Source organism: Globicephala melas, chromosome 17 (assembly GCF_963455315.2).
Source record: "Globicephala melas chromosome 17, mGloMel1.2, whole genome shotgun sequence".
NCBI lineage: Eukaryota > Metazoa > Chordata > Mammalia > Artiodactyla > Delphinidae > Globicephala > Globicephala melas.
The window spans coordinates 22,550,137-22,574,428 of record NC_083330.1 but is presented as its reverse complement, the minus strand read 5'-3'; the positions used below and the strand labels follow the sequence as shown (position 1 = coordinate 22,574,428).

The 24,292-nt window shown below is 37.7% G+C and overlaps 1 long non-coding RNA gene across 1 annotated transcript in view; it reads left to right on the top strand.

Annotated features, from left to right (window-relative positions):
* Window positions 1-425: 425 nt before the first annotated feature.
* The window catches only part of LOC138842405 (uncharacterized), a 63,867-nt gene continuing 40,000 nt past the window's right edge, over window positions 426-24,292 (top strand). Inside the window, exon 1 of the long non-coding RNA XR_011376885.1 lies at window positions 426-558. This is a non-coding gene — a long non-coding RNA (uncharacterized lncRNA). The remainder of the gene's footprint in view (window positions 559-24,292) is intronic.

Sequence of the window (24,292 nt, the reverse complement as noted above, 5' to 3'; positions counted from 1 at the left end):
TCTCTATTCATGGAGTTCTACCTCCACCCATCTTCCAGCCCCTTCATTTTCATCAAGAAGAATTCTCATATTTAACAAGACTGACCTCTTAATTCCACACAAAATACGCTTACTCTTAGCAATCTTTAATCTCCCCACCCCGCCCTTATATAGCATTTTGTAGTAGACATTACCAGAGGGGGACATGAAGTGATGCAGATGTACCTCTATCAATTCAGCATTGCATAGATCCTAACAAATATAGCCAGAATAATGAAGATCAAGACATGACAATTTAAGGATTGCATGCTGAGCAACTGGGGAAGAAGAAACAAGAAGTGTTTGCAGTAAGCACAGCAGCTCTGATTCACTTAAATGGACCCAGCATGGGTCAGCTTGGGACATAGATCAGCACAGGACTGGAAAGCAGATCAAAACAATGACTCAGAACAAGAGTGGTGAGAAGGAACCAGAATACAAATAGGCTCAGATTCAGTAGTGGATGGTGACTAGTTACAATGGATGAACAGAGAATAAATGAAGACAGTTCAATCCATAATGCAGCTTAATTCTACTCAAGTAAGTACTTTCCTCTCTTTTTAAAATAAAATCTCAAATAGAAAATTCTGTAGTTTCTTGAGTGCAAAAATACTATCAAGCTCCTCCTTCTGTTATTTTCATTGCTCTTTCCAAGGAGGAGAGATACTAGTTTGAGAGTCATATAGAAGATGGAATCCCTGAAATAGAACCCAGATGACTTAGGAAAACTGGCTGCTGCCTGTACCCAGCCCAGTTTGCCAGAGTTCTCTTCTCTTGGATTTCAGGGGAAAGTTCCACCCCCAAACTGCTGTTTTGAACAATTCACAATAGATTGGTTTAAACAAGACACATGATTGTGTTAACATTGAAATAAAAATGCTATTATGGTGGTGTTATGACCAGGGAAGCCCAAAGTATATGAATTCTTCCCAGGATATAGTGATGCCACCTCACCAGGTCTCTGAGAGAAATACTTGGCAAAGGAAGTCAGCATAACAATAAATCGTTAGGTGGGACATTCACCTGAAATCCGAATGGTGGGCGTGGCAAGCCTGAATCCTGGGTCAGCAGGAGTTAGCCAGTCGCCAGGGACTACTGAGATGGGCCTGGAGGCTGAGGCTGCAGGGACCACCTGGCACTGGGGTGGGGCGGGAGCCTGGGTCCTTGGGAGCCTGCCTGGAGCCTGGTGATACTGGGATGGGGACCCTGGGTTCGTGGGAGCTGCCCTGAGCTTGGGACCACAGGAATGGCTCCCTGGGGGAGACAGTCAGGGCTGGTGTGGGCCTGGTGCTGGGTCCCTGATGAAGGTTGGTACTCCCTTCACTTTCCTTCCTTCCACAGGGAGGGTTTCTGTGGGCTGCCTGGTGTTGGGAGAGGAGTGACAGGGGAGTACTGTGCAATTGCCTTTCCTACCGTCTTCAATGCGTCTTTTCTTACTTCTATGCTTCACCCTGGTGTTCTAATCCTTCAGCTGAAATTCTTAGCTCTTATAAAGTTATTTTTGTGAGTGGATAGTTGTTCAAACTGATGTTTCTGCGAGGAGATGCACACTAGAAATCCCTATAATTCCATCTTGTTGATGTCACTCCACCCCCACCATTTATTTCAGTCATCCTAATTTGTGTATAGTCATTTCTCACTATGGTTTTAATTTTTGCATTTTCCTAATGGCTAATGATGATGAACATCTTTTTGCATGCTTATTTGCCATTCGTCTTGTCATTTTTGATGAAATGTCTGTTCATGTCTTTTGCCCATTTTTCTAATTGAAAAATCTTTTTGATGTTGAGTTTTAAGAGTCATTTATGTAATCTAGACACAAGGGGTTTTTTTTTTTTTTTTTGTCAGATATGTGGATTGCAAATGTTTTCTTCTAGTCTGTAGCTTATCTTCTCATCCTCTTAACATCTGTCAACCAAAAGGACCACTAACTGTAAAGAGGAAAATAGGCAGTGTATTTCATCTTTGAATTGCAATTCGAAGATCACAGATTCTGGAGGAACCCAGAATAGTATTCCACTGGAGGAAAATGGGCAGGGGTTTTTATAGGAAAAAGTGAGGAGTTAATGCAGGCTTATACCAAGTGTTTACCAAGAATTGGATTGGAGGGTAAAATTATTCTATCCATATGATTGGCTTATGGAACACATCTCATTTACTGCTAGGGAAAGGTATGTTTTCTTTAGTCCAGAAAAATTCCAGTTGTCAACCTTGTTCTTTCTTTTTAGCAACTCAGCAACTGTTAAATTGCAGTTTTAATTTAGAATGTCCAGCAAAAGTCCAGTATGGGCAGCATAACATGGAGGTCCTCAGGTCATGTCTCAGTCATTCCTAACATAGTTCTTTTTACACATCCATTTGCTAAAAGGTGTATCCTTCCTACACTGAATTTACTTGAAGTTGTGTCCAAATTCAATTAGGTATATTTGTGTGGGTCTATTTCTGGGTTTTCTGCTCTGTTCCATTGATCTACACCTCTTCACACTGTCTTGGCTACTGTAGCTATGTAAGTCAGTCATCTGGTAGAATGATTTCACCAACTTCATTCTTTTTCAAAAGTGTTTTAGTTATTCTAGTCCCTTTGCCTTTCCATATAAATTTTATAGTAATTTTTTTTATACATGCAAAGATCTTGGGATTTTATAGAATTTGCATTAAACCTATATATCAATTTGGGGAGAATTTACATCTTCCAACCTATGAACACAATATGTCCATTTATTTAGATCATCTTTGATTTCTTGCATCAGTATATTATAATTTTCAGCCTGCAGATCTGGTACATTTTTCTTGTTTTTAGGCTTTACTTAAGAATTTCATTTGGGGGAATTATTGTAAATGGCATTATATTTTAAATTTTGGTCTCCACAAATTTGTTGCTTGCATATAGACATATGATTGATATGTGCGTGTTGATTTTGCATTCTGTGACCCTGATGAACTTACTTAATTTTAGGAGCTATTTTCCCTTTTTTTGTAGATACATAAGTATTTTCTACATAGACAATCATGTCATCTGCCAAAGACATTTTTATTTCCCCCTTCCTTCCTTCCTTCCTTCTTTCTTTCCTTCTTTCTTTCCTTCTTTCTTTCTTTCTTTTTTTTCTTTCTTTCTTTCTTTCTCTTTCTTTCTTTCTTTCTTTCTTTCTTTCTTCTTTTCTTTTTTTAAAACATCTTTATTGGAGCATAATTGCTTTACATTGTTGTGTTAGTTTCTGCTGTTTAACAAAATGAATCAGCTAGAGGTATACATACATCCTCATATCCCCTTCCTCTTGCGTATCCCTCCCACCCTCCCTATCCCACCCCTCTAGGTGAACACAAAGCACAGAGCTGATCTCCCTGTGCTATGTGGCTGCTTCCCACTACCTATTTTACATCTGGTAGTGTATATATGTCCATGCCACTCTCTCACTTCGTCCCAGCTTTCCTTCCCTCTCCCCGTGTCCTCAAGTCCATTCTCTACATCTGTGTCTTTATTTCTGTCCTGCCCCTAGGTTCTTCAGAACAATTTTTTTTTTATGTCCTGTCCCATATATATGTGTTAGCATAGGTATTTGTTTTTCTCTTTCTGACTTACTTCACTCTGTATGAAAGACTCTAGGTCCATCCACCTCACTACAAATAACTCAATTTTGTTTCTTTTTATGGCTGAGTAATATTCCATTGTATATATGGGCCACATCTTCTTTATCCATTCATCCATCGATGGACACTTAGGTTGCTTCCATGTCCTGGCAATTGTAAATAGAGCTGCACTGAACGTTGTGGTACATGACCCTTTTTGAATTATGGTTTTCTCAGGGTATATGCCCAGTAGTGGGATTGCTGGGTCATATGGTAGTTCTATTTTTAGTTTTTTAAGGAACCTCCATACTGTTCTCCATAGCGGCTGTATCAAATTACATTCCCACCAATAGGGCAAGAGGGTTCCCTTTTCTCCCCCCCCCCCAGCATTTATTGTTTGTAGATTTTTGTATGATGGCCATTATGATTGGATTGTGGTGATACCTCACTGTAGTTTTGATTTGCATTTCTCTAATGATTAGTGATGTTGAACATCCTATCATGTGTTTGTTGGCAATCTGCATATCTTCTTTGGAGAAATGTCTATTTAGGTCTTCTGCCCAGTTTTGGATTGGGTTGTTTGTTATTTTGATATTGAGCTACATGGCTGTTTGTAAATTTTGGAGATTAATCCTTTGTCAGTTGCTTCATTTGCAAATATATTTTCTCATTCTGAGGGTTGTCTTTTTGTCCTGTTTATGCTTTCCTTTTCTGTGCAAAAGCTCTTAAGTTTAATTAGGCCCCATTTGTTTTTATTTCCATTTCTCTAGGAGGTGGGTCAAAAAGGATCTTGCTGTGATTTATGTCATAGAGTGTTTTGTCTATGTTTTCATATAAGAGTTTTATAGTGTCTGGCCTTACATTTATGTCTTTAATCCATTTTGAGTTTATTTTTGTGTATGGTGTTAGGGAGTGTTCTAATTTCATTCTTTTAAATGTAGCTGTCCAGTTTTCCCAGCACCACTTGTTGAAGAGACTGTCTTTTCTCCATTGTATATCCTTGCCTCCTTTGTCATAGAATAGTTGACCATAGGTGCATGGGTTTATCTCTGGGCTTTCTATTCTGTTCCATTGATCTATAATTCTGTTTTTGTGCCTGTACTTTATTGTCTTGATTACTGAAACTTTGTACAGTAAGTTTTGTACAGTACAGCTTTGTACAGTAAGCTTTGTACAGCTTTGTACAGTAAGCTTACAGATTACTGTAAGCTTTGTACAGAAGTCAGGGAGTCTGATTTCTCCAGCTCCGTTTTTTTCCCTCAAGACTTCTTTGGCTATTCAGGGTCTTTCGTGTCTCCATATAAATTTTAAGATATTTTGTTCTAGTTCTGTAAAAAATGCCATGGGTAGTTTGATAGGTATTGCATTGAACCTGCACATTGCTTTGGGTTGTAGAGTCATTTTCACATGTTGATTCTTCAAATCCAAGAACATGGTATATCTCTCCATCTGTTTGTATCCTCTTTAATTTCTTTCATCAGTATCTTATAGTTTTCTGCATACAGGTCTTTTGTCTCCTTAGGTAGGTTTATTCCTAGGTATTTTATTCTTTTTGTTGCAATGGTAAATGGGAGTGTTTCCTTAATTTCTCTTTCAGATTTTTCATTAGTGTATAGTAATTCAAGAGATTTCTGTGTGTTAAATTTGTACCCCTGCTACTTTACCAGATTCATTGATTAGCTCTAGTAATTTTCTGGTAGCATCTTTACTATTCTCTATGTATAATATCATCAAACTTTGTCATCTGCAAACAGTGACGGCTTTACTTCTTCTTTTCCAATTTGGATTCCTTTTATTTCTTTTTCTTCTCTGATTGCTGTGGCTAAAACTTCCAAAACTATGTTGAATAATAGTGATGAGAGTGCACACACTTGTCTTGTTCCTGATATTAGAGGAAATGGTTTCAGTTTTGCACCATTGAAAAGATGTTGGCTGTGGGTTTGTCATATATGTCCTTTATTATCTTGAGGTAAGTTCCCTCTATGCCTACTTTCTGGAGAGTTTTTACCAGAAATGTGTGTTGAATTTTGTCAAAAGCTTTTTTTGCATCTGCTGAGTTGATCATATGGTTTTTATCCTTCAGTTTGTTAATATGGTGTATAACATTGATTGATTTTCATATATTGATGAATCCTTGCATTCCTGGGATAAACCCCACTTGATTATGGTGTATGATCCTTTTAATGTGCTGCTGGATTCTGTTTGCTAGTATTTTGTTGAGAATTTTTGCCTGTATGTTCATCAGTGATGTTGGTCTGTGGTTTTCTTTTTTGTGACATCTTTGTCTGGTTTTCGTATCAGGGTGATGGTGGCCTTGTAGAATGAGTTTGGGATGTTCCTCCCTCTGCTATATTTTGGAAGAGTTTGAGAAGGATAGGCCTTAGCTTTTCTCTAAATATTTAATGGAATTTACCCGTGAAGCCATCTGGTCCTGGGCTTTTGTTTGTTGGAAGATTTTGATCACAGTCTCAATTTCAGTGCTTGTGATTGGTCTGCTTATATTTTCTATTTCTTTCTGGTTCAGTCTCAGAAAGTTGTGCTTCTCTCAGAAATTGTCCATTTCTTCCAAGTTTTCCATTTTATTGGCATATAGTTGCTTGTAGTAATCTCTCATGATCCTTTTTATTTCTGCAGTGTCAGTTGTTACTTCTTTTTCATTTCTAATTCTGTTGATTTGAATCTTCTCCCTTTTTTTCTTGATGAGTCTGGCTAATGGTTTATCAATTTTGTTTATCTTCTCAAAGAACCAGCTTTTAGTTTTATTGATCTTTGCTATCATTTCCTTCACTTGTTTTTCATTTCTTTCTGCTCTGATCTTTATGATTTCTTTACTTCTGATAATTTTGGGGTTTTTTTGTTCTTCTTTCTCTAATTGCTTTAAGTGTAAGGTTAGGTTGTTTATTTTAGATTTTTCTTGTTTCTTGATGTAGGATTGTACTGCTATAAACTTCCCTCTTAGAACTGCTTTTGCTGCATTCCATAGGTTTTGGGTCATCGTGTTTTCATTTTCATTTGTTTCTAGGTTTTTGTTTTGATTTCCTCTTTGATTTCTTCAGTGATCTCTTGGTTATTAGTAGTGTATTATTAACCTATGTGTTTGTATTTTTTACAGAATTTTTCCTGTAATTGATATCTAGTCTCATAGCGTTGTGGTCGGAAAAGATACTTGATACAATTTCAGTTTTCTTAAATTTACCAAGGCTTGATTTGTGACCCAAGATATGATCTGTCCTGGAGAAAGTTCCATAAGCACTTGAGAAGAAAGTGTATTCTGTTGTTTTTGGATGGAATGTCCTATAAATATCAATTAAGTCCATCTTGTTTAATGTGTCATTTAAAGCTTGTGTTTCCTTTTTTATTTTCATTTTAGATGATCTGTCCATTGGTGAAAGTGGGGTGTTAAAGTCCCCTACTATGATTGTGTAAATACTGTTCCATTGATCTATACTTGATCTAAAATATTGATCTAAAATCCCCTATAATTCAAATGTTGGTGTGTTTAATGTTGTCCCACAGGTCTCTGAGACTGTCCTCAATTCTTTTCATTCTTTTTTCTTTATTCTGCTCACAGTAGCTATTTCTAGTATTTATCTTCCAGGTCACTTACCCGTTCTTCTGCCTCAGTTATTCTGCTATTGATTTCTTGTAGAGAATTTTTAATTTAATTTATTTTGTTGTTCATCTTTATTTGTTTTCTCTTTAGTTCTTCTAGGTCCTTTTTAAATGTTTCTTCTGTTTTCTCCATTCTATTTCCAAGATTCTGGATCATCTTTACTATCATTACTCTGAATTCTTTTTCAGGTAGACTGCTAGTTCCTCTTCATTTATTTGGTCTGGTGGGTTTTTACCTTCATCTGCTGTGTATTTCCCTGTCTTCTCATTTTGCTTAACTTACTGTGTTTGGGGTCTCCTTTTCACAGGCTGCAGGTTCATAGTTCCCATTGTTTTTGGTGTCTGCTCCCAGTGGGTAAGGTTTGTTCAGTAGGTTGTGTAGGCTTCCTTTTGGAGGGGACTGGTGTCTGTGTTCTGGTGGATGAGACTGAATCTGGTCTTTCTGGTTGGCAGGACCATATCCAGTAGCGTGTTTTGGTGTGTATGTGAACTTATTATGATTTTAGGCAGCCTCTCTGCTAATGGGTGGGGTTATGTTCCTGTCTTGCTAGTTGTTTGACATGGGGTTTCCAGCACTGGAGCTTGCTGGTCATTGAGTGGAGCTGGGTCTTAGTGTTGAGATGGAGATCTCTGGGAGAGCTCTTGCTAATTGATGTTACGTGGGGCCTGGAGGTCTCTGGTGGTCCAATGTCCTGAACTCAGCTCTCCTACCTCAGAGACTTAGGCCTGACACCCAGCCAGAACACCAAGATCCTGTCAGCCACATGGGTGTGGCATGCACCTAACACTTGAGAGAGCAGAAGGGTTTAAAGTCAGAAGAACTGGATGAAGTGATGCCTCAGTCTCTTGCTGGTTGGGGAACCCAGGCACAGCCCAAATCTCCCTGAGCCTGTTTCTCACCTCCACTCAGCCCGGGGCTGTTTCAATGTTGTCAGGGTTCCGCCTGTCACTCGGGGCTGGTGCACCTCCTTCCCAGTGTCCAGCCCTCAGCTGACCTGGAGAGATGCCAGCTTTTTACATTTTATCTTCTTCCTGTCTGAGGATGAAACTGGTCGAAGTGGTGCTACCGTCGGATCTTTTCAACCTGCCCCTGTAGTGCCTTGGGCCACCACATCCACTAACAAAGACTCTCAGTGTGCGGGGTCCGAGTCACTGGCATGGGCTGTGGAAGGCTGTGGGCTCCAGAGTGGGAGGGCAGAGACTGCGACCATTGTATTTCTTCTTTTCCAATCTTTAGGCCTTTTATTTGGGAAAGAGTAATTTTGCTCCATAAGGCAAAACAATCTATTCGAGACCCTTTTCATAATGGCTACTCCTGGAAGACAATGTCTATCTAGACATTATTCATATAGCTTGGTTGATTGGAAAGAAATTCAACCTTTTTTTTTTTTTTTTTTTTTTTACTGCTTTAAGAGAAAAAGCAATTTCTATGAACAACTTGAATTGAAAGACACATGTCATTTGCTTCTTCTCACATATTTGTGAATGCAGATTTCTTACTCCTTCAAAGAGGAGCTCCACCATGAGTACTGGCCTACCCTGGCTGCAGGCTCTGAAGACTTCACCCAATCTCTGAATTTGTCCTTCACTAATGAGTGCCAGGCTACCCTCAGATGAATGTCTAGAGCTGAGATTAAGACTGCTTTGCTGTACTGGATACTTGCTGAGCTTCTTTTATGAAAATTTCTCTGATCCTCACATTCAGAATTATTCCATCTTTTGTGAGTTCCCACAAAAAGATGCCCTTTTGAGAGCATTTTATTATGTCCTTCCTCTCTCTATCTTTGCCTATTGAGGTGGATAATTCTGTTCTAACCCTCACTCTTTTCACTGAGGTCATAAGAAAGGGTTATGTGTCATTACTTGTTTGTTTTCAAACTCCTGCTGAGACAGGAGCTTGCCTTAAATCTCACTTTCCTTGACTGAGCCCATATACCTTGTTAAGCCCTTTTTATTCCCTTTCCCTTATCGATGAAACCACTGGCTTATATCATAAAAAACAGGTGAAAATAACTCCCCTGAAACCAAGACCATTTTTCTCATCTACCTATCATGCCTACCAGATTCTTGAAGCATTGCCTCCACTGTAAGATTGAGACCTTGGAAAGGTAAACTAAACCATATTTCCTCAATAGAGACAGTAATTTGGATGAGTTGACTCTCTTTTTAGAAATTAATCTGTCTTGATATTTGCATATTTTCTACCTCCTCATAGTTGGCCTTTGACATCTCATCCTATCTCATAAAGGAGCAACAAGGAAAAGAATATCTTTGCCTTTTTTTTTTTTTTTAGATTTCTAGGGTTATGGTGGTTCATTCTCCACACTTCATTAAGGCAAAAATGTATTTAAACTAACCAAAATTTATTTAAACTAAATTTACTTAGCCCCCACCCCCATCCCGGATGTGAAGTCTCAAGTAATTTCAGATGCTCACTAGCTGGATGGAAATATAATTATATACCCTACTATGTACCCATCAATGTGATGTGTAAGCAAAGAGATGTATAAGACATCTCTTATACAGTTACAGTCCTCTTGGGGTATATAATCTGACTGAGGACACAACAGGCACAAACAAACACACAATTCATCCTGGCTCTGTGATAAAATTAGCTGTGATTCATGACCTCAAGATAGCTTCTTTATAGTTAGCTTTTCCAGAATTTTTTTTTTGGGGGGGTGGTTAGTTTTCTAATCCATAACTTCTTTGCTCCAATTTGCTCTGTTGTATGTACCAAATAGGTCACTTCTTCAACTTGACATATTCTAGTCTCTATAAGCAAGCAGGCCTTGAGAGATGTTGGGATTGCACTGCCAGTCAGGATCTTTTTATTGGCTTCTGTGTTGCTCATGACCAGCCTGTGAATCATTTTACCTAAAAAACTGAGATGAAAATTGACTGCTCTGTGGAGTTCCCTAATGCTTTACCACACATCACGTGCAAGTGGGTTAGCTACAGAAAAGTTGGTTGTGTAGAAGGTCATTTGAGATTGCTATGAACTCTGGGTCAAACTGTGAGTATCACAGAACTGAATTTCTCTGTTCTGATAGCCTTTCAAACTTCAAATTGCATTCTACTTTCAAATATTTACTGAGTGTAAGGTTTTGTCTTGAAGGCTGTATAAATTATTCTTCTTGCAAGGTTCGTATAGTTTGGGAAGGGACAGAAAATACACACTATCAGCTGTAGCACAAGGCATCCTGTGGTAAATACCATCAAAAAGTTGCTAACAAAGACTGATAGGGACCTAGAGCTGAGAAAGTTTCTGACCCAGAGATCATGGGGAAGGTGGTAGAATTGGAGTGATTTATTTTAGTCTGAGTAGGAGGGTCACAGGTAAATTTGTGGAGAGGGCTTTCCAAGCAAATAAGATGGAGAGTAAAAGGATGATAGTAGGGGAGAAGTTTATGGAAAATGATGAGTAATCTGAACTGGCTGGATTTGGATTTTTGAGGCTGTAGCAGGACACGGGACATTTATATTAGTGTTAGTGTCTAGAAATAAGGGAATTGGACATTGTTGACATTATTGTGTGGCCAATACAGTATTCATATACAGAGGATGCAGTCATAAGTTTGTTGTTTAAGGAAACCAACTCAGGAAGCAGTAGAGTGCATGGATTTTGTGGACAGAGAGTTCATTCGGGATCTGCTTCTTCATTCATGTTGGACATAACAGAAGCTTTCTCTAGGGCAATAATCATGAAAATGGAAAGATGAGATCAATCTTGGTGACTTTTGGGGATGACTGGAACCCTCAGGTGTTTCTTTTCTTTTCTTTTTTTTTTGGATGTTGGTGTATAAAAGTACCTTTGTAGAATGTTGGATCACCACTATTCAATAGGAATATAATCAAAGTCATAAATGTAAAATATATGTAATAAAAATATTTAAGAGCTGCATTAAAAAAAAGGAAAAAAGAAACATGTAACTTTAATTTTAATAATTGTTAACTCAAATATAAAAAATATTACCATTTCAACATGTAATCGATATAACAATTATTAATGAGATATTTTCATTCATTTTTTTCTTAGCAAATCTATGGGATCCAGTATGTGCTTAGTACTTAAGAGCACATCTCAGTTTGGATGAACCGTATTTCAAGTGCTCCCTAAAGATATTTGCTAGCTAGTGGATAAACTTTTACTTATCTACTTACTACTAATCTACTTTTGCTAATCTACTGTTACTTGGATAAACTCTACTAATCTACTTATCCCATTGTGTCATATTAATTTGTTTCAGTGACATTGAGCTTCTAGAAGTGTGGCCTGTTTTTACTGATGTTTAAAGCTCTAAGGCATGACAGGGTTTCTAACAGAAGTTAAGTCCTCCCAGAATGATTGCTATATAGGTGGAGCAGAGAATGCTGATTTTGGGCCTGATATTATATTTGGAGGTAGAGATATGGATGTAGGTGTGGGGATAAAAGGGAAGGTTTATACTTCTTAGCCTAACTCAGCCCTGACTTAGGAAACTGTACCTTTCCCCTTCCCCCACCGAAGCAAATGTGGCTGAGAAAAGTGAGGGGTATTTCTTTCATTCCCATATTTATAAGAAGTACTCACAGACAAGGAGTTGGTATGATAAAGTTGTTTGGAGGCACTGATGAGAGATTCATTAAAAATATTTAGTGCTAAAAAAAAGCATCATGGCTGAAATGCATTTTTTTCTATTAAAAATGGCATCAATTGTTCCCCATTTTAAAAATGCTTCTTTTTAACACCATACAACTGATTTTCTTTCTCTTTTCCTTATTGTATTAATCATGTTATTAATTTTCATTATCTTACGATGTTTTGACATCTTAAAAATCTTGCTGGCTGGGGAGGGACTGCCCCTCCCAGGGCCAGCCAATTCTTAGAGAAAAAAGGGCTTGTCAGGGAGTATGCCTTTCTTATCAAAATCAACCAATCTTGAGTTTATACCCCCAACAACCCGCTTTATTACCTTACATACCAACTCTTCTGCCCTAAATCATCCCAGGGTTAGGTACCAGGCAGCTACAGACTCCTAGAGATCAAAATCTGCCAAAATATTCAAACTAGCCAATCCTAAATTGTTTCCCCTGCTCTGTCTTGCCTTTTCCATGGAAACCCCAATAAGTGCTCTGGCCTAGGCTTTACCCTCACTCCTTCTTCTGTGTCCTGACCAAACTTGATGCTTCCCATGTGGCCCTGCATAGCATGGTGTGTTCCCTTGTCTCAAGAGATTTAAATAATAAATTCTTCTTTCAATAGCAATGACATCTCTGTGTTGTCACTCAGTCACCTCCATAAATTAAAATCCCATGAGTAAAAATGAGACACCTGTCTGCTTCTTTGTGTCAGTTATTTTACATTTCAATTATGCTGAACATGTATCCTTGCCAGAAGGTAAATTTAGGACCCATGCTGAAAGGTACATTGAAGGATTTTTAAATTGTACTTGCACAGTGAAGGGAAGTCCCCTCATCCTCATTGTGTGGGTAGGGTGGTGTGGTTTGTGGGTAATGAGAAAAAAGGGAGCAAAACACTAGTTAAACATTCTTATAAAGAATATTATGAAATTATAAAGAAGACTTAAAACACCAGAATGTGGATTATGTATCTAGTACATGCTGGGTGATTTTTTCTATGCTATCTCATTCAATCATCCTCAGTATACAGGTGAGATACAAAAAGATAACTTGCTTAAGGTCACACAACTAGGTGTAGGCTGGATTTGAATCAGGTCCTTCTTATTCCATCACCCATGTTCTCACCACTACATGAATTCTCCTTTTCTAAAAGATCTCAAGTTCTGAATAAAAGAATGGATCTAAACACTATCAAATTCTTAGAGGAAAACATAGGCAGAACACCATGACCTAAATCACAGCAAGATCCTTTTGGACCCACCTCCTAGAGAAATGGAAATAAAAACAAAAATAAACAAATGGGACCTAAGGAAACTTAAAAGCTTTTGCATAGCAAAGGAAAACATAAACAGGACAAAAAGAAAACCCTCAGAATGGGAGAAAATATTTGCAAATGAAACAACTGACAAAGGATTAATCTCCAAAATATACAAGCAGCTCATGTAGCTCAATATCAAAAAAACAAATAACCCAATCCAAAAATGGGCAGAAGACCTAAATAGACATTTCTCCAAAGAAGATATACAGATTGCCAACAAACACATGAAAGGATGCTCAACACCACTAATCGTTAGAGAAATGCAAATTAAAACTACAATGAGGTATCACCTCACACCAGTCAGAAGGGACATCATCAGAAAATCTACAAACAATAAATGCTGGAGAGGGTGTGGAGAAAAGGGAATGCTCTTGCACTGTTGGTGGAAATGTGAATTGATACAGCCACTATGGAGAACAGTATGGAGGTTCCTTAAAAAACTAAAAATAGAACTACCATACAACCCAGCAATCCCACTACTGGGCATATACCCTGAGAAAACCATAATTCAAAAAGAGTCATGTACCACAATGTTCATTGCAGCACTCTTTACAATAGCCAGGACATGGAAGCAACCTAAGTGTCCATTGACAGATGAATGGATAAAGAAGATGTGGCACATATATACAATGGAATATTACTCAGCCATAAAAAGAAACGAAATTGAGTTATTTGTAGTGAGGTGGATAGACCTAGAGTCTGTCATACAGAGTGAAGCAAGTCGGAAAGGGAAAAACAAATACCATATGCTAACACATATATATGGTATCAAAAGAAAACAAAAAGTGTTCCAAAGAACCTAGGGGAAGGACAGGAATAAAGACGCAGACGTAGAGAATGGACTCGTGGACATGAGAGGCAGAATGATAAGCTGGGACGAAGTGAGAGAGTAGCACTGACATATGTACACTACCAGATGTAAAATAGATAGCTAGTGAGAAGCAGCCTCATAGCACAGGGAGATCATGTCGGTGCTTTGTGACCACCTAGAGGGGTGGGATAGGGAGGGCAGGAGGGAGATGCAAGAGGGAGGGGATATGGGGATATATGTATAGCTGATTCACTTTGTTATAAAGCAGAAACTAACACACCACTGTAAAGCAATTATACTCCAATAAAGAAGTTAAAAAAATAAAATAAACATACTTGGAGGGCTGCAGAATTAGTAATGTTTTCTTATTCTGGATGCCTGATGCATGGCTTATTTTTAGATGTAGTGATCAGGGGTCAGTCGAGAATATGGGGGAAGAATGCAGATTTTATTTAGCAATGAACAGGGTGTGAGGTATAGTGATTTGAGGTAATGTGGAAGACAATGACAGACCTTGACAGCCAAGGAGTGTTTCTCGTATTAGGAAAGGAGCAATTCAGGCTCCAGAGGTCTGGCCAGAATGCCGGCAACTGTTGGAAGAAGTCTGTGCAGAAGAGAGGGACTTATATAGCTGCCAAAACAAGTGGAAAAGAAAAGGGAGTGGCAAGTTTCAGCATTTTTTTAGACCAATTTATGACTTCATGATTAATTTATTAATTTTCTCAAGTCTACTATATTAATGCTATAACTCAGTCTGTATTTGTAAATTTTTCATGAAAACAGAGGCTCTGATGCTTTAGACTTAAGATACATAATTTGGGAGTTTCCTAGGCAATGAGTAAAAATAAGAGGAATGCAATATAACAATAGAACACTTACCTTTCATAGCTCCTCGAGGATAATGAATCATTCAAAGATTTTTCTTCTATAATAAAATACTTTATGTCAACACACTTTTCACATGGATAAATGAGTAGATAGGAAAAGAAGGATGGATATGCATAATAAACTACATGAAAAGCAAACCAAACTAGTGCCTCTGGAAAGGGCAAAGGAAAGGGTGTGAAATTGGATCAAGAAGGAAATATCATTGGAAATATGAGATTAGCTGGAAAGTAAACATCTAATTTGATTATCATAGGCAATTATTAAAATTATTTTTGCATTAAAATATTTATTTATGGTTTAATAGATTCTGATTATACTCACTGATGACCTCCTTGAGTCTTCAGATGACTTCAAATTACAAAATTTCAAGACAACAATTTCCCAAAGATTAAACTGAGACATAATTGGATTCCTAATACTTGGAAACTTGCATTCAAATTTTTAAATTAAATAGAAATGTGGAAAAGATAAAGTGACATAACATGGGTTTAGCAGAAAGATTCTCCATGTGTTCCCTTGCTAAATAATCTCTGCTCATAGATTATTGGAAAATGTCAGACAACGCAAAAGAAAGGATATTCCTATGCTGGATGAAGCAGTGAAAACTTGAAAAGTGACTCATTGCCTCTAAATAGGAGCTATTTCAGTTCCCTTTTATTTATATATCTTTTAGTTCAGTGCAAGAAAATATAGTGTGACTTCTAGATGTTCAACATATTCTAGAGCAGATTTTGTTCTAGTTTCCTGAAAATAGATAAAATAACCAGAGTTTTCTAAATATAGAGATAGGAAGTAAAAACAGGGAGATATGGAGGAGGAATTAAGAATGATGAGTCAGTTGGTACTGAGCTTCAAGGACTCTTAAAATTAAATCTGTTTTCCCCATAGTACCAAAAGCAAGACAGTGACAACATAATTAGAGTTTAGCAATAAGAATGGGCTTTAAATTTAGTGTTTGCCAGAAGACTTTTCTCCCTTGGGCTCAATCTAATTTCCTTCTGAAAAAATATCCAGATTAAGGCATTTTGTGAAAGGATCCACCCTCTCAGTTTTTTTGTTTGTTTGTTTGGTTTTTGGTTTTTGTTTTTTTTCATTCTGGAGAAGAGAACTTCTGAATTCTGGAGGAAAAGAAAATCTAAAATATGTGAGGTAATTCCTCCCCTGCAAATTCTGAATACACATGTAAAAATATGAAAGATAATAGATTTTCTTTTGCTTATAAATTTCTTGTTTTTCTGTGATTTCTTCCTTCCTTTGTTTCTCACCTCACTGAGGGCATTCAATAAGAGAAATGGAAAATAAAAAAAACAAAAAGTTCTCATTTACAGTATAGTAGTGGTCTTAGGCTTTAAAAATTATGAAATATTTGATTGGGTTATTTATTTATTTATTTTGCTAGTGAGTTGTCAGAGTTCCTTATATATTTTGGAAATTAATCACTTATTAGATATATGATTGGCAAACATTTTCTTCCATTCTGTAGGTTGCCTTTTCATTCTGTTGACTTTTCTTTTCTGTGCAGAAGCTTTTTAGTATGATGCAGTCTCACTTGTTTATTTTTGTTTTTGTTGCCTGTGCTTTGGGTAACATATCCAAGAAGAATGGTTCAGCAGCTTTGGAAAACAAGATGGAGTTTCCTCAAAAAATTAAAACTAGAACTACCATATGATCCAGCAATCTCACTTCTGGGTATACATCCAAAATAATTGAAATCAGAATCTTAGAGAAATATCTGCATTCTCATTCACTGCAGCATTATTCATAACAGGCAAGATATGGAAACTACTCAAGTGTCCACTGACAGATGAATGGATAAAGAAAATGTGGTATATGGGTACAATGGAATATTATTCAGCCTTAAGAAAGAAGGACATCTTGCTATTTGTGACAACATAGCTGAACCTGGAGACATTATGCTAAGTGAAATAAGCCAGTAATAGAAGGACACATACACTATTCTACTTATATGAAGTATTTAAAATAGTCAAACTCATAGAAGCAGAGAACACAATAATGGTTGCCAGAGTTTAGAGGGTGGGAGAAACAGGGAGTTGCTTGATGGTTATAAAGTTTCAGTTATGCAAGATGAATACATTCTAGAGATCTGCTTTACAACATAGTACCTAAAGGGAACAATATGGTATTTGCACACTTCAAACTTTGTTATGTGGATAGATCTCACATTAAATGTTCTTATCATAAAAACAAAAACAAATAAACCCCACCAAAGCAAAGGGACACAAGAAACTTTAAGAGGTGATGGATATGTCTGTTACCTTGATTGTGATGAGGGTATCATGGATGTTTGCATATGTCCAGGGGCATCAATTGTGCACATTAAATATGTGCAGTTTTTTTGTATATTAATAGCTCAATAAAGCTGTTAAAGTTATGAAATGTTTGAAACTTACAGAAAAGTACAGAGATTAATATAAGTACAAACTCACATTTAACTATCACCCAGTACTTTCAAATATTAACATTTTGTCATATTTTCTCTTTTCTTTTAATGAAATCACATATTTCAGAGAAGTTTAACACTCCTGGATACACTTCTGTGATCCCATCTCCTGTCTCCCCAATGATAAAGCCAATTCTCCTGAATTTAATGTTTAAGGCTCCCATGAAGGAACTTTATGAGCAAAGAGAATCCTATTCATGCTGTCATCAGGTTTATAAATTGATAAACCTTTGAGTAGAGCAAGAAAAGAAAAATAATATCTTTAAGATAGATATAAACATTTTGTTAGACTATGCATTTTTAAGGCTTTATTCCCATTGGTTTAGTGAGCAGTAATCACACCCTTCTTATTCAAAGTGTGGTCCATGGACCAGAGCAAGGGCCTCTCCTGGGAGAGTGTGTGTTAGAAATGCTGAGTCTCAGGTTCCACTCCAGGTTTACTGGATTAGAATCTGCATTTTAACAAAAATGCCAGGTGATTTATATATGTACTAAAATATGGAAGCACAGGTCTAGAGCAGCTACTCTGAATTTCTGTGTCTCAGCAGGCTGATGGGTCATGATGAGTTGTGAGGTGAATACAAATATACTGTTACTGAGAATAAATAAAGACACACTTTTTGGGAAAGACTTTAAAATAGAACAAATTTGAAGTACTTCAAACAGTACCCTCACTCAAACTCATGTGCATTTCCTGAGTGGGAGACTAAGTATTGAGATCGGTCTTTAGAGATAAATATATGAACCACTACATACATTGCACATATCTGAGTGATTGTGTTGAGATGCTGTGGCTATTGGAGGGTAAGTTGGTGACTGTAGTAGAGTTATCATCACACAGAATATATAACCCAGTGAGTATCTGCTCTCAGAGATGATCATTCACTCAGTGAACAAATATTTACTCATCCCTTATACAAGCTACCTCCTCTGCTAGACAGGGAACAGTGGTGAACACCAAAGACACAGTGCCTGCCTGACAGTTTCTCAGGGGAGGCAGATATTTAACAAGAGATTGGTCAGTGAATCTTAGGGGAAGAGGAGCCTGAATCTTATGAACCTAACTAGCTAGCTAGCTAGATGATAGATGGTAGATAACAGATAGATGATAGAGAGATGATAGATAGTTGATAGATAAATAGAAAGATGATACACAGAGACAGAGAGAATGAGAACATATAGCAGAGGTACCTATTGGAGTCTGTGTGTCAGATCCAGAGATTAGAAGCATTTGAAAAATTAGAGAGAAGAGAAATGTCTGATTTAAACAGAATATGTGGAATTCTTAGAACATACAGATTCAAAGAGAAACAGGACAACAGAACTTTGGGGCATTTGCTTTAAATATAACCAGACATATCAGATTTTTTAAAAAATGTTATTTACTATGATTAGATATAACTATCTAGTAGGGCAGTAGGTTATTTGTGAAATGGCATTTGGAAACCTTGATTCAAATATTATTCAGATTTCTCAAGACTTAGTTTTTGAGTCTTTCAGAAGCACTTACTTAGTTTCTGAGGCTTTCAGAAGCACTTATAGTTTAATTGCAAATTGAACCCTAGACTTCTTCCCAGGCGCATGGAGCTGGAAGCTCACTCTCTCTTTCTTTCTCAAGGGTCTCACAGGGGATTCCCAAATTTCTTTAATTTGAAAAAATGAGGACACTAAGCTAGTTTCTTTTCCTTAAATGTATTATCTTCTACCTACTAATGCTATTTTTGCAGACTGCCACTGTGACAGAGAGGCAAGAAGAGACAAGGGGAGAATACAGGCTGCCCTGTCCAGTAATTTAGGTTTTGATTAATAGCGCAATGGTTTCAGGAAAATATTATAATATATACATATATTATATATGACTATATACAATATGCCATATAATATATTGCTATATAATATATAATGTATATATTATAAATAATATATTATATATAATAACACATATGTGTATAAATTGTGTGTGTGTGTGTGTGTGTGTGTTCTTCTGATATTTCCTTTTACTCAGTGGTCCTTCTGCCATTCCAACTTTATCACCTCCTGGGAGAAAGAGCAGACAACAGAAAGAGAAAACAAAAACAAAAACTCAGGGTTTTCCTCTGGGTTTTGAATTTCAAAAGTCTAGCCCAGCCTTCAGAGAGAAAAGGCATGAACATTAAGAGACCTCAATAAAGGAAACACACCCATCTTCCCTGATGATCAAATTCAATGAAGGTCCTTGGTGTGAGGAAGAGTCAGAAGGAAAATGAAAAGTGTACTGGGCCCTGGACAATGTGGAGGGTGAGAGGCTATTTCCCATGCTTCCTACAAGGCCATGCTTTAGGGGGATAATAAAAATCCCAGATATGTTTGGGGGACCAAGAGCAAAGACAGCCTGGACCTTGATTCTTGGGCAGAGTTGGGGAGGTGGCAGAACCCCAGATAGGGAATGACTTCATGATGAGTTTAGGCAGAGGGGCCTGAATTAACCCCGGGGGACTTTCACTTCCCCTGTGTGATTAGTACAAAAGAATAATTCTGATAGTCCAAAGTGGCAGAGAAGTTAGATGGTGCTGTACGTAGTTCAGTTTCCATGGTCCAACTAATATGGAAGCTATAGGATGAGTGTATGAAACCACAAGCACTCCTAGATAGCTACGGCCGAGCTGGACCTAAGGGCACCTGCAGGCAGGAAGCATGGAAGACACTGACCCACCTGGTGGACTGATGGCCAGTGATCTGATAGGAATAGACTCTTTCATCTGATGCCAGATGTATGTGTTCCCAGGCCGTACATTCACCCTTGGTACTATGTAAACCCTCTAGAATTTACCTGTAACCTCAATATAGGGAGGAGACTAAATTGCTTAAAATGTAGTTTTCTTCACTCAGTAGAATGAAGACCCAAAGTATAAATCGAGTTGAAGAAAAATGGTACATTTCTCCATGATCAAAATTTTGCCTAAAATTTGCGCTTATTGCAGTAGCTTTCTCAACATTTGTGTACGATTGAGGTTGGGGATGAGATATATTTAGGGGAGAAGGGGGTTGTCATCTCTCTTTTCTTTCCTTCTTAACTTAGGGCATTGGGTTATCTACAATGAAAGCATTTCTGTTCCTCCAGTACACTGCCATCTTTTCCAAATTTGTCCATCAATACCTCATTTCTCCATTGCTGGTCACTGTCCAGAAATATGTCCAAGGACACCCTCACCCTCATATAACGCCATTTCTTACAGAATCATGCAGGTATCAGAGGTTCTATCAGCTCCCAAACCCACTTACCTTCCTTTCTGAGGCCCAAGTTATTCTGGAGGCAAAGACACAAAGCCTTTTTAGCTTAGTGAACAAATACCAAACATGTATATGTAGGAAAAGGATGGACAAAATATAGGCAAACATGAAAAAAGATGGAAGAATTGACCTGGCGAAAAAGGAGACAGTGGAAATATGAGCACTCATTTTCTTGTTGAGAATGTAAACCAGTTTGCTGATGAGTCATTTTCCCTGCTAGGAGGAATATATTTTTGGTGTGATCATGCTGAGTAAAGTATATGCCATATGCAGAGACTTTGGTGTGAACATGGGAGCACTTGGGAGCAATGTCTAATTCTCTGGGGAGCTGGGGATTGTATTTGCCTTTTTAGAACCTTTTTCCTTTGTTGAGATAGATGCTGTCACAAGGACACTTGCTCTTGCTGCTCTGTTTCTGCATGGCTGGCTGCTTGGCCACTCTTTGTCAGACGGTAACCAGAGAGCAGAACAAGGGCACCATTTCTATACTGTGAGCAACAGAAGCCATTATTGTGATGACAGTGGGAACCCCCTTGTTTCCCCTCCAGTGAAGTTTGCCATGTGTGTTCCCCATGGGAACTGGCTGCCATTCCCCCACTGAATTTAATGAGGTGCTTGGTGTGGTGGGGCCATGGGTCATGGAGACCTGTGGACAGCTGTCCACACCAGTCACATTCACAGGGGAAATCATCCTTGATTTGTTTGTGTCTAAGACCAATGCTTGTCTAGGAACCAAAACCACAGCATCACTTAGAACAATTTAGAGTGGTCAGTGGCAAGCCCTGGGGAGACTGTGAGGAAGGAGGAGAGGTGTGTGTTCCGGGGATCTCTGGTTGTGGCTCTAACCTGTGTGGAGAAGCCAGCTCAGTGTTATCTCAAGCTCCAGTGTCGAGTTTCTCACTTTAGGGAGCAATAAATCTACACAGCTGAGCAGAGAGCTTGGGTGGAGGTGGGAGAGAAGAGGAGAGGCTCCATCGACCTGGGAGATGCTGCTCTATCTTTGTCTGTTTGCTTTTCTTTCTGCCACCCCACCCTTAGCATGTAATTCGTGTCCACTACATATTTGTTGAAAGAATAAATAAATATTTTGGGGTGAAATGGTTGATTCCACTATAGTTACTTTAATAATTAAGTGATTATTAATAATGAGTCTATAAATATTTTGTCTATTTTTTTTTGTTATCTGCAGTTCTGTTATTTTTATGACCAAATTTTCTAACAATCTTACTAATAACTCAGCCGTGATGGTCAGACAGAAACATCATTGATAAAAATAACTATGGGTCCAATAACTCTGTGGATGTTTTTGTATTTCTGAAAACATGGTCTTAGGCCCCAGAAAAGGGAATCTGCATACATGGTGACATTAACTGACACTCCCTCTCCTCCAAAGGGAAGCATTTGGAGTTTGAGAGAATTCATTCGGTGACTGCAGTATTTATGATCTGATGGCTCAGACGCAGCCAATATTCCTTTATGTGAGAGGAGAGGGCTTTGCAATGAAAGTAGGGCAGGAAGGAAGCAGCAATCCTTGGATGCACTAATGTCGAGGTCTTATTCTCAAAGAGTAGAAGAAAAACCCTGCAAATGGGAAGAATGTACTTTCCTCTTAGGAGATTATACTCTCTTTTCTTTGGTGATTCTAGAGGAGCATGACTGCAGCCATCACTGGGAAAGAGCTTCTACTCATGGGTGCACAGCACATGGTTGCCCCCTTAGAATCAGCAGGAGCCTGGGAAAGAGAAAACTCCTAATAACACTTTGCTAAAGTCTGAGTTTGCAAAATGCAAAATGAAGTAAAGACATCAATAGACTTTTGTTCTGTGGGAGACGTAGAATTTTCCTGGAAGTGGAGTGGGTTCTGGTGAAAGGGGATTTTTCCAAGGGAAGAGGGAATCAAAGGGTCACTGTGGGAATGGAATGGGATTGCTAGGGAGAAGGGCTTAGGGAACAAGGGCATTCCCATGTAGGGGGGTTTCTCTAAGGGCCTGGATGGAGAAGCTCTATTTTCAAGGAAATGTGTTAATTAAATTAGGTTACAACTGGTCCTATGTTGTAATCCTTTCAGATACTTACTTGATATTTCTGTAAAAGATTATTCAGACTTCTGTTGGATCTCAGGGACAGGGGCTTCTTGGCCCTCTCACATCGTGTGTTACCAGGCAGAGGATGCTGACCAGCAAATAACCCCAGAGAGCTGGTAAAACCCATTCTATAACCTTCTCCTCTTGAGACACACTGATGATGCACATTGATCCATCCTTCAAGGTAAAAAGAGGGTTCTCTGCATTCTAGTACATAGAAACCCATCTCCCACTCTCTGCCAAAGACTGAGGTATCTTATGGGCCAATATGATCCTGCAAATCAGAATTTTTGTTGCTTGTGGTTTTAAGGAAGCTGAAATTTGAAGAGAGCATTACTCTTTCTTTTCCCATCTAAATTACACACTTAAATGACATTCTTAAATGAGAATTTCAATTATCCTAAAATATAAGAGGATAAAATTAGAAAAATTATTAAAAAAACTATTTTTGCAAGCTGTTAAAATTTCATTAGGCAAACTTCTGTTTACTTTAGACTTGTTCTTCATTTCATATATATTGGATATGTGACCTTATTTTCCAGATCATTTTAGCTTGCATTTTGTGTACATTTAAGTCAGTATGTATCTTTACATGTACTTGGTGCTTTTAGTGGGAAGCCACATCTATTATATGTATTTTATAATTACATGTGGCACTTGGATATTGCAGATTCAATTGACAAGCCCTCATCAATTTGTTATCCTGCCTGTAGAATGAAAACATGAGATCCGTCTGTTATTTGAATCTAGGTCCTTCTTACCATTATCCTCTTTTGTAAGCAATTGATGTTACCTTAGCAACAATATTAAGTTAAATAGTTACTCAGGATCTTTCTTCTAGGACTGTATTCATTTTCATCTTTTTAAAATTATTTTCATAAGCTTGCTTTGTTAATTATGGTTCTTACCTTAAAGTACTAGTTGTTTATAGTGTTGCGCTCACCTTCACAATTTGCAGGGAAATCAATTGTTAAACCTCTGGAATTTCACCTAGTGCATGTCATGTGGTCAGCTGGCTCATGGAGGGGACACTTTTCATGGTACTATTAAGTATGCCTTTTAATTATATGGAAAAGACCCCAATATTTGAAAATCGAATTATTAATACCAACCATCTTGAATTTAGCTTGGGAAGTACTTAAGTAGAATACTGGGGACAAATTTTTTTTTGTATATTAATAAATTGTTGTTTCTTAAAATTAATCTGATAGGAGAAAGGATAATCTTTTCAATAAATAGTGTTGGGAAAACTAAATAGCTACATGCAAATGAATGAATTTAGACCACTATCTTGCCATAGAGAAAAATAAACTCATAATGAATTAAAGACTTGAACATAAGACCTGAAACCATAAAACTCCTAGAAGAAAACATAGGCAGTATGCTCTTTGACATCAGTCTTAGCAATAACATTCTGTAAATGTCTTCTCACTCAAAGGAAACAAAACAAAAATAAACAAATGGAACTACATCAAACTAAAAAGTGTCTGCACAGAAAAAAAAAAAAGAGAGAAAAACAAAAATTCCCCTGAAAAGCCATCAACAAAATTAAAAGACAATATACTGAGTGGGAGAAAATATATGCAAATTATATATCCTAAAAAGGGTTAATATCCAAAATAAATACAGAACTCATACAA